The sequence below is a fragment of the Mustela lutreola genome, chromosome 5 (assembly GCF_030435805.1).
Source record: "Mustela lutreola isolate mMusLut2 chromosome 5, mMusLut2.pri, whole genome shotgun sequence".
Lineage (NCBI taxonomy): Eukaryota > Metazoa > Chordata > Mammalia > Carnivora > Mustelidae > Mustela > Mustela lutreola.
In genome coordinates, this window is record NC_081294.1 from 78065588 (window position 1) to 78078703 (window position 13116).

The 13116-nt window shown below is 39.4% G+C and overlaps 1 protein-coding gene and 1 long non-coding RNA gene across 2 annotated transcripts in view; one reads left to right on the forward strand and one right to left on the reverse strand.

Annotated features, from left to right (window-relative positions):
- The window catches only part of PFDN1 (prefoldin subunit 1), a 67855-nt gene that overhangs the window by 10336 nt on the left and 44403 nt on the right, over positions 1–13116 (reverse strand). The gene's annotated exons all lie outside the window — the stretch shown is intronic.
- LOC131832135 (uncharacterized) lies at positions 6156–12945 on the forward strand. The gene is made up of 2 exons (XR_009353932.1): positions 6156–7171; positions 7278–12945. It is a non-coding gene; the product is annotated as an uncharacterized LOC131832135 (long non-coding RNA).

Here is a 13116-nt window from a genome sequence, read left to right on the forward strand (position 1 = left end):
CACCACGAGGGTTGCCTGGGTGGCTGGATTGGTTGAGTGTCCAACTCTTGGTTTTGGTTCAGGTCATGATCCTGGCTCTTGAGATCATCCCCTCATGAGCTTGGCACACAGGACGAGTGCCAGAGTCTGCCAGAGATTCATTCCCCGGCCCCCTTTCCCTCTACTCCACCTCACTCCACCCTCGCTTGCACATGAGTTCTCTCCCAAATAAATACCCTCCCCATTTTTTTTTTTTAAAGCACAATGAGATACTACTTTCTACCCACCAGGATGACTATATATTATCAAAACCAGAAAATAAGTGTTGGCAAAGATGTGGAGACATTAGAACTCCCATATACTGGGGCACCTGGGTAGCTCAGTTGTTAAGCATCTGCCCACGGCTCAGGTCATGATCCCGGGGTCCTGGGATGGAGCCCCACATCCCTGCTTGGCAGGAAGCCTGCTTCTCCCTCTTCCACTCCCTCTGCTTGTGTTCCCTCTCCAGCTGTCTCTCTGTCAAACAAATAAATAAAAATCTTAAAAAAAAAAAAAAAAAGAACTCATATATTGTTGGTGGGAATGTAAAATGATGCTGCTGCTGTGGAAAAGTTTGGCAGTAACTTAAGAAGTTAAAAGATAAAACTGCCACATGACCCAGCAATTCCACTCCTGTGTATATACAAGAGAAATCAAAACAGGTGTCCAAACAAACACTTTTGTATTTGAACTATATGTTCTTAACAGCATTATTCATAATAGCCCAAAACTGCAAACAACCCAAATGCCCATCAACTGAGAAAATGTGATCTACCATTCAAGGGAATACTGTTCAGCCATAAAAAGGAATGGAGTTCTGATGCATGCTACAACATGGATGAACCTTGAGAAGATGGAGCTAAATCAGAGAAGCCAGATACTAAAATCCACACGCTGTATGATCCATTTATATGAACATCAGAACAGACAAAACTATACAGACAACAAATTAAAGACTGCCTGGTGCTAGGAGAGAGAGGAAATGGCCAGTGACTACTTAATGCATAAGGGTTTCTTTTTTGGCGGGGGGGGGGGGGTGAGATAAAAGTGTTCTAGAATCAGACAGTGGAGATGGCTGCACAACACTACGAATTTTATGTTACATAAACTTCACCTCAATTACAAATAAAAAAGAATTCTTAATCTTCTCAAAATGCTGTACCACAAGGAGAAAAGAGAGAACATGAAAGCCCTGTGTTTAAAAACAGGCGTGGTGGGGTGCCTGGGTAGCTCAGTGGGTTAAAGCCTCTGCCTTCGGCTCAGGTCCCAGGGTCCTGGGATCGAGCCCCGCATAAGGCTCTCTGCTCGTCAGGGAGCCTGCTTTCCCCTTCTCTCTCTGTCTGCCTCTCTGCCTACTTGTGATCTCTGTCAAATAAATAACATAACATAACATAAACATAACATAACATAAACATAACATAACATAACATAAAATAAAATAAAATCAGGCATGGTGGGGCACCTGGGTGGCGCAGGCAGTTAAGCATCAACTTTTGGTTTCAGCTCAGGTCGTGAGATCCAGTCCCATATCAAGCCCTGTGTTGGGCTCTGCACTCAGCACAGAGTCTGCCTGAGATTCTTTCTCCCTCTCCCTCTGCCCCTCCTGCTCATTCCCTCTCTCTCTCTAAAATAACTAAATTTGGGGTGCCTGGGTGGCTCAGTGGGTTAAAGCCTCTGCCTTCAACTCAGGTCATGATCCCAGGGTCCTTGGATTGAGCCCTGCATCAGGCTCTCTGCTTAGCAGGGAGCCTGCTTCCCTCCCTCTCTCTCTGCCTGCCTCTCTAATTGTGATCTCTGTCTGTCAAATAAGTAAATAAAATCTTTAAAAATAAAATAAAATAACTAAACTTAAAAACAGGCATGGCCAGGCAAGCTCCAAATGAATTATTTTCACAGCAAATCAGTCTTTGCTCCACTCAAAAACTCAGAAAATTACACACAAACTGACCAATGTAAAATAAAGTGGCGTATTAATTTCTGAAAACTAACTTAAATGTTATCAGTGTAAGCACTACACATATAGATTAATGAGTTAATTAGGTACTCTGAGAGAGCCAATGAACAAACAAGGGTAAGGAAATTTCTATGTGATCACACTACTACTTTCCAATCGAGGAACATATTTATACAACTAAAAAAATAGAGATACGGCAACCGGAAACCCGTAAAAGGAACGGGAGACAGTGAAAACAAGAGCTCAAAGCCACCACAAGCACAGATTCATGACTCATGGGCACCTCCTCTGCTGATTTGTCTAGGTCAGCAGAGGGCAGAACTGGAGAACTACAAATACACGCCAGTATCAAAGAGTTATTTATAAAGCTTTTCCAAAAGACTGGCTTTCTTTTCATTAAGAAAGACAAAAGGAGGAATTACTACTGTTCTCAAACTCCAAGCTAAACCTCTAGGTCAGGCAAGCAAACTAGGCTCTTTGCTCACATTGCTCACCGTGTTCTGAAGGGCACCAGCAGGTCAGCTCCCATCACCCAGTGACACTTCTCCATCCGGGGTGATGCAGAAGCTCATACCATGATGAAATGACTCTACAGACCAGACGTCACAGCTGCCACTTGTCCCAACTCTACACACACCCAAGTTACCATGGAACTCGTACAAACAGAATAGAGTTTAATATGCTATTAGATCTGATCTAAGTAGCTGACATAACACCAATTAAACTTATAATGACACTGGAATAGTAAAAGAGCACTTGGCACACTTCTCTTTGCAAACATGATTCAAGGGGTGGTATTCACTTTGCCCTTTCTTCAATTTCCAGATGCTAGGTCACTTAGAAACCACTTAAAATATTTTAACTCAAAGAAACGGTGTTAAGCGGGTTTACGATTTCCTTAGAAAGGGACCATTAACTTTTTAGAAGGCCCAGCTACTAGGAATATCCAACTGTAGTACAGGAACCCCCATTTCTTTCAGAGTAAAGGTGAGTATCGTGTTTGGAATCTAGAAACCTGGGTTCCCACTCAGGTTTCCCTAACCGATTCTGGTTCTGGCTCTACAAAGGATACTTGATTTCCATTTTTAAAACACAGGCAGACGGGTTGCCTGGGTGGCCCAGTCGTTAGATGTCTGCCTTTAGCTCAGGTCATGGTCCCAGGGTCCTGACATCGGGCTCCATGTTGAGCTCCTTGCTCAGCAGGGGGCCTCCTTCACCCTCTCCCACTCCCCCCCAGTTTATGTTGCCTCTCTCACGGTCATGTAAATGAATAAAAGCTTTAAAATTTTTTTTTTAATTTTTAAAAATGGGCAGATGCCATGAAATTTATGAGATGGTTTCACCACAGAATCCATGGCTGTTAGGAAATAAGAGCAGCAAACATCACTAATCTACTGGAACTTGCATCCTTGAGCCCATCAACTAGCCCTGCCAATGGCTATATTTATGCTACACATGGAAGAAATCATTGGGCTCTTTTGACATACGCACATGGTATAAACTGAAGGTATAAATAATAGGTCCTTTGCAAAATATGCAGAAAGTTTTATGTTCTTATGGAATACCCTAGAGCAGTTTAGATGAGTGAACTACACATATTAGTGTGGGTAAAGCTCAAAAAAAAAAAAGTTACTGAAAGATACAAACAATATGATGTCACTTATTAAATATAAGATGCCACAAAACATGGAATGGAAAGATAACACACCAAAAACCTGATAGTAGTTGCTTCTGGTGATTGGGAATAAAACTGAGGTGGGCTTGAAAGGGAAGTTACAAAGGAGATTTCAATTTCATTAGTACTGTTTTTTTATAAGATAATGAAAAAGTAAATATTACAAAATGCTAACATTTGTTAATTCTGATTAGTGAGTAAACAGGTGTTTGTTAAGTTAGCCTTGTGTATTTGTGTAACTTCAATTTTTTTTCAAAATTAAAAAAAAAAACCTTTATCTTATAAACATTTGGTGGCAATGATCTTAATCATTAAGTAGCTCCTAAGCATCCATCACATGCAAACAACAAATCTTTATTATTTACAGGCACAATTCAAGTGATTTACATGTATTATGTTAAAAGGTAGGTATCTGGTAGGGGGGAGCATCTGGCTGGCTCTGTTTGTAGAACATGAGACTCTTGATCTCAGGGTCATGAGTTCAAGCCCCACAATTGGTACAGAAGTTACAAAAATTTAAAAAAAAAAAAAAAAAAGGTAGTATTCTTTAAGGGAGAAATGCTTATCCTCCTCACTTCCAGTATTCATCAGCTATAGCCCTGACCTCAATCTACTCTCAGGAAGACTAGTGGTTTTTCTGATTGGTGTGTTTGGGGAAAAAACAATATTGCTTAGCTCCTGGTTTGCCAGGATATGCCTGCTTGCAAAAGGTACACATTTTCTTCATCTGACAGTGTCAGTGTGCCTCTGCAGAAAGAGACATGTGCTTGTCCTACACTTGGAGAAATGTGCTGGGTAAATTAGGCTCATCAGTATACCTAATTCTCGATCAGTTTCAGAAACCACGGTTATGGCTGCACAGTGAAGCCACATTCTTCAAGCCACCTTTAACTAATAAAGGGAAAATATATAAAAATTTTTATCTCAATCTGCCTTTCAGTTGGTTCCATACTTAGGCAGATAATAAAGAGATTATTTATTGTCCTTCTACATCAACACTATTGTTACCATTTTATAGAAGAGCAGACTTAGGCTTATAGACACTAAGTAATTTACCCAATGTGTAGTAAATAGCAGGGCTGGAGTTCTAATTCATATTCATTATTTCAGAGTTCATATTCTTTTTTTACTTTTTTTTTAAAGATTTCATTTATTCATTTGACAGACGGAGATCACAGAGAAGCGGGCAGAGAGAGAGTGGAAGAAGCAGGCTCCCCGCCGAGCAGAAAGCCCCATGCGGGGCTCGATCCCAGGACCCTGGGATCACGACCCGAGCCGAAGGCAGAGGCTTTAACCCACTGAGCCACCCAGGTGCCCCTATCAGAGTTCATATTCTTAATTATTATGCCAAGGCATTACGCTACCATATCCGGGCATAGAAAAGCAATACCTACTACTCACTAAAAATCTTCAAGATGAACTAAAAAAATAAAGGTTAAAGCTTTTCTTACATACTTTCCTACATACTGAAAGAGGGTAGGAAAGTGCACATATTTAAGTGTGAGCATATGTGACAGCATGTACAGGGAAAGTACGATTTATTATAAAATCTCCTTAGGAAACTTTTAACCTCCAAAACTAGTTCAAAACTAGTAGGCATGTTTGCTTTCAGCCATGTAGGTACCCACCTCCCTCAACTATGACTCAGGATACCACAGATGCATAGCAGGGCTGCTTATCTCCCGTGTTCTAAATGAACTGTGTTCAACCACTCCCTTAAGTACAGTCCCACGGACAGAGGGCTCAGTTCTGAGCCTCACCTTATGTCAGCCTCTACCTTCGGCAACCCCTCCCCGAGGGAACAAACCTGTTTCCCTCAGCAGATCAGGCTTGCCTAGCTCCAGGGTCAGTACTAGCATTTGCAACTCAAGTCTAATTGAGTTGACAGCTCCAGCAGCCACCACAAAACCAAGGGCATAAACAGCCTCCTCACCAAGGAGGGAGTAGCCCCTTAGCACAGACTTGCCCATACAGACATTCACTTAGGTCTCTGGATTCACACTACACACTGTCCACACCTCTGGCAAGAGCTCTATACATCCAGCTGCATGACTCTCATTCATTATTCTCTAGCTACCTTTTTCTCCTTAGTGGACCCAATCCAGTTCTATTAACTTTAAATGACACCTATAAACTGACAATTTATACATAATTCTCAATTGTATTTCACTAGCCTGGAGGGCCAGATTCATGTATCCAACTGTCTATTCAATATCTTCACTTGGGTATCACAAACCAAACTTTCAATTTGCTTTTAAAATTACTTTTGAGGGACGCCTGGGTGGCTCAGTTGGTTGAGCAGCTGCCTTCGGCTCGGGTCATGGTCCCAGCGTCCTGGGATCGAGTCCCGCATCGGGCTCCTTGCTCGGCAGGGAGCCTGCTTCTCCCTCTGCCTCTGCCTGCCATTCTGTCTGCCTGTGCTCGCTTTCTCCCCCCTCTCTCTCTGATAAATAAATAAAATCTTTAAAAAAAAAAAAAAAAAAAAAAAAAAAAAAAATAAAATAAAATTACTTTTGAAACTTGAAGATCAACTAGGAGAAACTGACCAATGAATTACCAACAGCACATGTGTTCCCATAAACATGTGGAATCTCTGTGGAGTCCAGTATACATGGAATAGCACTGGCACTGGGAATAATTACTTGCGCAAAACAAGTAGTACTTCTACAAAGGGAGTGGAAACGATGCGAATTTCATTCATTTTAGCCTCAACTCTTTTCTCCCAGATCTCTCTAGCTTCATTTCTCACCCCAACCTCCTTTACCACTCCACTTCCAGACATCTATCACCACTATTTCTTTGATCTGAAATGTTCTCTCCTCTGCCCTGGCCCTAAGCAAGCAAAATTCTGACTGTCAAGGTCCAGATGAAATGACCCCTCTCCCATGAACCCCTTCCAGATCTCTCCAAGAGGAGAATGAATGATACACATGGGAGGAAGGAGGGGCCAAATTTTTGGCCTTTCTTTCATCCCTACACCCAACTGTCTTTGGCTATACCTTCAAATATTTCCAGAGTCTGACCACCTCCACTGGCTTGGATAACAGTCTCCTAACAGATCTCCATGCTTACACCCTTGTCCCCTATAATCCATTACCCTTTTAAAAGAATATTTATTTCTTTATTTGGGGGGGGCAGGCAAAGGGAGAGAGAGAATCTCAATCAGACTCCCCACTGAGAACAGAGCCTGACATAGGTCTCAATTCCAGGACCATGAGATCATGACGTGAGCCAAAATCAAGAGATGGACATTTAACTGACTGAGCTACCCAGCCACCCCTAATCTAATTTATAATACAGTACCCAGTCTGGTCTCGTTAAAAAATGAAATCAGATCATCTAGTTCATCTGTTCAAAACCATTCCCAAATTCCCAATTCTAGAGCATAATCCAAAATCCTTAATATGGCCTGCAAGCCCTGTAAAATTTAATCTACTCCCAGACCCTTCCCTGATTTCTTCACCTAGTATTCTCTACCTCACTCAGCTCTAGCTGAACTGGCTCCTTGCTGTTCTTCCAAGAGAGTCTGAATTACACTCTCTGGATCCAGTTTCAAACTAAACTATAAAATACCGATTGCCATAAACTTTTAAACTTCAGGTTTTCATATTTGAAACTGGATCCAGAGAGTGTAATTCAGACACTGTTGGAAGAACCGCAAGGAGGCCAGTTCAGCTAGAGTGTAATTACACTGGTCAATTACACTCTCACCTTCAGGTTTTCATATTTGCTAGCCCCTCTGCTTGGAGTCCTCTTCTCCCAGATGTACATGCAGCTTGTTCCAAGTACTGCTCAAATACCACCTTATAAGAAAAACCTCCCCTGTTAACACTATATAAAACAGTTTATACATTCCCATCATTCTCTCTCTCCTTACTCCAAGTTATTTTTCTTTTTAGCATTTGTAAATTATATTATTATCTCTTGCCCCCTCCCATTCACCAGAATATAAGCTCCATGCCCATGAGGGCCTTTGCTAATTCTGCCTACATCGCATATACCACTGCTTGGCATATAGCAAATACAACAGACTATATGTTCCTTAATGTATAAAAGAAAGAACAAAAAGCCTCCACAGACATATCCCAAAGTACTGTGTGTAATTCAGACACTCAGCAAACATTTAATAATTCCTTTTTTAAAATATGCGTATATGTCTTCTGGTCTATCTAACAACGTTACTGGCCAAAGTCTTATGTTATAAATCTAGGAATTGTTTAGTCCTCCCAAAGGAATCAGTTTTAAGTGAAAAAGTTCAGCCTCTGCTATTAAAAGTATCTAAGTTTAAAAGTTTATGGCAATCGGTATTTTATAGTTTAGTTTGAAACTGGATCCAGTTTAAGGCTTCAACTATACAATCAGAAGCTCATTCTTTCTCTTTTATTTTTCTTTACCATTTACCTAGTGAAAAGAGACAGAGAGTATGCATTAAAGAAGCCTCTGAATTTGAACTCCAAAGAAAGCCCAGGTTCTAAACAAAAAGTGAAGTTTTTCTTTATAAATTTCTGGAGCTGATTAAACTCAACCACAAATTTTATCTGTTTTGAACCACTTTAAAATATTTAAAGCACTGCCAGATATGTCATTCTACATGAATCACAAGACTTTATCATATATACAGATCCCAGATAATCCTGAAGACTGTGTTCTAAATTATATATTTGAGAACCTTTAGTTCAGTTAAAATCATGATTTCATTAAGTTAGAGAGTAGGGCAGGTTGGTGACTTAAGAAATGTCCAAAAGTTAAGCATTCCCAAAGCCTGCAGTATCCAAGTGCTCAGATCCCAAAGCTTTAGGTAAACACCTAAAGCTCAACATTAATAGAGGCTTCCCCAAGACATTTCCCCCCAAATAATAAAACCAATCCATTTCTTTCTTCGGTGCTTAAAAAAGTGGTCAGGTTCAAACCACCTTCCCCAACTCCCCCCAAAACAAAAAAAAAAATATATATATATATACAAAGGAAGGGATTTGGGATACAACTTCAGATACAGAGATCAGTAAGCAACCTAGGAATATACAAATCAATAATCCCTCAGGTGGGTCCACATAAACTGCAGAATACCACAATATAACTGAAACTTTGGTCCACCACTGGCAAATACATAGCAAGGGACAAGAAAGGCATATAAATCATTCCTTTGTGAATTCCTTTGCTTTACAAACAAGTACTAGATTGCTATGTCTACTTTATAGAAAGTTATTTCTATTATTAGAAAAAACTGAAAGCAAAGAGAGGTCAAGAGCCAAATACAAGTAGAACTTCATGCTGGCGCTGTGGGTTAAAATTGCACAGGTATACCGGGCTCAACCATGAGGTAATTTCATCAAACAACCTGACTCTCTGAACAATGAGTTAGGGAAAAGGACTGAACAGAAAGATTTCTTTATTCTCACACTCATTCTCCCATCTGTAAACACCGTTCTCTCCTTCTCACTCTCTCTCACACACTAACTGTGCATTTCCACTGCCAAAAGCCACATTAAAAGGCTAGGAAAAGACCACAATCACCTGGTTAACCTCTAGCATAACTACTGACTGGAGCATGCTCTGAGTCCCCCAGCACTGGCTGTACTCTGCAAGTGGATGTGGGTGCGTAAGCCCACTGGGGCTTAGGAAAAAGGAAAGTTCAAACAATGTTCTTGTCAGCACTTTAAACAAAAAATCCATTCAGTGGGAATGGCACCATGTTCCTTTTGCCCTTTCTCCCTAGGAACTAAATTAAACAGATTACAGACAGCGGCAAGATCTGGCCTTAGAACAGCCTCCCCCTTATTTATTATTTTTAGCAATTTAGTCCGACAACGCCTGACAACTAAACATGCCTAGAATAGCTAAAGGGAGGGGGGACTATCAGATACTACCAGCAAAAAAACACTAGTCATCACTTCCTCCAACCCTAAGAAAGAATCATTTTCCATGTCTTCATAACATCATGCAGAGTTTGAGCTTTTAGAGTCTCACATAAAAACAGAGTCCATATAAAACATCAGTGGAAACCGATAATGCTTCCTGATCTGGAGGATTGTTCCACCCTCACATGTGTTTTCTTAAAAACAAAAGCAGAATAAAATGAACTAAGTTGTTTTACACAAAAGTTAGGAGTAAAATGCATCTGTGTCCATTCTGGAAGAATTCCATCACAAGATAATTATGTACCCAAAAGAAGGGCTTCATGAATAGTGATGGAATTCAAATATTTTTATTATGCTGGTGACAGGTGAAAGAATTGAAATAAGCTTAAGTGAGGAAGGAGAAACTCCTCTAATTAATCAAAATTAGGAAGAAAGCACCGCCCACAGACACTCTATTTATAAACGAAATAATGTACTAAAAATTCTCAGAAAAAATGAAAAAACAAAAGGGATAACGTAGTAGAACTATCTGCTTCAGCAGATTAAAATTCATAAAAATACTTTTTTTATTGTTTAGTAAGGTAAAATGTCCATGTGTTCAGGAATTTTATGATTTATGAATAATTTCTGAACATTTTTTGCCACTATTCCAAGTATGATGTATTATAAGACAGTATAAAATAAAGCTCTACAAACGAATAAAATGATGTCTTTCTGGGTCTGTTATTTTAACTTACATATGTGGGATTAATAATACAGCTCCATGCAAAAGTATCTCTAAAACAGGTAATGCCCAATATATACCTTAAGCTATCACAAGCAATTACTGTAATTTAAGCAACTACTACAAAGATATCAAAAGAAATGTTACCTTTTACTACATTTTAAATCACAAAGCTGTGAGCAGAAAACTACTTTTATTTTACCTTCAAAGAAAAGGATTCCAATTAACTTGTTAAATTAAATCTGGACATGAAAGGAAACTGATTTTTGTTTTGTTTTGCCTCCTTCCATCTTTTTTTAAGAGGGCATTTTTGCTCCTCAAGTTTCAATTCAGAAGAATACCAAGGCTATAACAATAAATTTAACAGAACTGCCCGCAGATATCTTCTAATCCAATCTCTCATTTTACAGATGAGGACACTGAAGCTTAGAGTACAGCAGGGGGTAGAATTCAGAACTCCTAACTCAGCAGAAGGTATTTAAATTAGGAATCTAGGGTAATGAATGCTCTGTTGTAAATCTAGTAGACTTGGAGATCTCTATTTATGGTTCAAATATCAGTATGGATCTTGTTCTTTTGAGCCGACATGCACAGTGTGCTCATTAGTACAGGTGTGGCCTGTCCACACTGAGTTTCGAACAACTCACTCCCTCTGGCCAGTATCTATTACTTCGGGTTAGGGAAGACTTGTGTTTGTAAGGACTGACCAGACTCAGAATCTAGAGTAAAGAAAATATACTGATTAACATCCCCTTACCATCTAGATACAAGAGCAGGGAGGCATGCAGTAACATGAAAGGAAATTCAAAGTCGAACTCATCAAAGAAATCATTCTCTAGACAGGCTGAAAGTGACTGCAGGAACTCTCATGCATGGGAGGGAGGAGGATAAAGACAAATAATCATGGTTAGGCACAGAGAAAAGTCAGATCACAAAAAATACAAAACAGTGAAACTTGAGGTCAGTCAACAACCCTCTGAAGCACTTAAAGGGATAGTCTGGTGTGGATATAGACAAATATTCTAAGAAGGAAATCAAGGCACCCTGGGAATGCATTCTACAATAAAGGATTAATAGACTGAAGATGCAGAAAGCTTGACTCAAGTCTAATTGGAATGCAAATCCTTCTTTTACCTTAACTATAAAATGAAGACACACATATCAGTCAACAAATGAAATCAGAGCAGTGTTATGTGTAAAATATTTGTAATATGTATTTTACAAATAAGGAAGACTGTCTAGTTAACAGGCCAAATCTATTTGAAAGGATCACATCTGAGTTCTCACCAGAGCTGAAATACTATTTTTGAAGTAAACTCTATCCCCAATGTACGACTCAAACTGACAACCCTGAAATAAAGAGTCACATGTTATACTGACTGAGACAGCCAGGCATCCCTGAACTGAAATATTTCTAATAAGGAAGTGAAATACCTCACAGTTTACATTGGGTAAATATTAGATCTTGGATCATAACAAAACATATACACTGACAGAGGCATTGAAAATACTGCTAATAACCAACAAAGAATACTCAACCAGAAAAAGAGCATACTGGGCTTTTTCAGACTCATTTTTCTCCAAAAGCCAAAGAGGAAGATTATGCAGCTACATTAAGCCTTAAGACACCAGGAGAGAGAGAATATATATAGTTCACTACAAACTTTAGGGCTTCCAACCATCAGGCTCTTTTAGATTTAAGTCTTAAATAACTAAAAACTATTTTAAAACAAACACCCATTTTTATAAATGTTGAGAATGCAAATGAAATTCTATAAAGAGATAAGTATTCATATCTGAAATCCCAAAGTATGGGATGGCAAGAGAAACATCACTGAGGACTCTCCAAGTCAAAACATGGAACAGAGATGAATTTACTAACTTGCAATTATTTTTTTTAACAACAAAAAAGCCACTCAGAGGGTCTAGTGACCTAGCTGGAGGTGGGATACCATCAAGCTAATTTTTAGAGTACAGACATTTTATACTTTAGTACTCAAAGTCTTGGGTCAGAGCAGCATAGGTCTCTGAAAAAGAGCTCCCTTCAGCAAATGACTAAAGATTAATTGTACATTCTATTAAACATCTTGACTTGTTAAGAATAAAAATGGACTCTCTATGAAGATAAATTGTGGTAACTCTACATAATGGAATAACATACAGCAATGAAAATGAACAAATCACAATCTCGAGTAACACAGACATACCTCACAAACACAACGGTGATCAAAAGGAGGCAAAAAATACATATAGAGTGATTTTGTTCATATGAAGCGTAAGAACAAACGGAAGTAAAATACACTGTTTGGGGGGGATATATATAGGTGGTAATTTTTTTTTTTTAAGATTTTATTTTATTTTATTTTTATTTATTTATCAGAGAGAGAGAGGGAGGGAGAGAGAGCCATCACAGGCAGACAGAATGGCAGGCAGAGGCAGAGGTAGAAGCAGGCTCCCCGCCGAGCAAGGAGCCCGATGTGGGACTCGATCCCAGGACGCTGGGATCATGACCTGAGCCGAAGGCAGCTGCTTAACCAACTGAGCCACCTAGGCGTCCCTAGGTGGTAAAATTTTTAAAAAGGAGAAAGGAAAAGAATACAATTGCACCAAAAACAGTAAGATACCTTGGAATAAACCTAACCAAAGAGGTACAAGACCTGTACTCTGAAACCTTAACACTGATGAAAGAAATTAAAGATGACACAAGAAACAGAAAGACATTCCATGCTCATGGAGGCAAGAACAAATATTGTTAAAATGTCCATACTACTCAAAGCAATCTACACATTCATACAATCCCTATCAAAACACTAACAACATTTTTCACAGGGCTAGAACAAACAATCCTAAAATTTGTATGGAACCACAAAAGACCCCAAATAGCCAA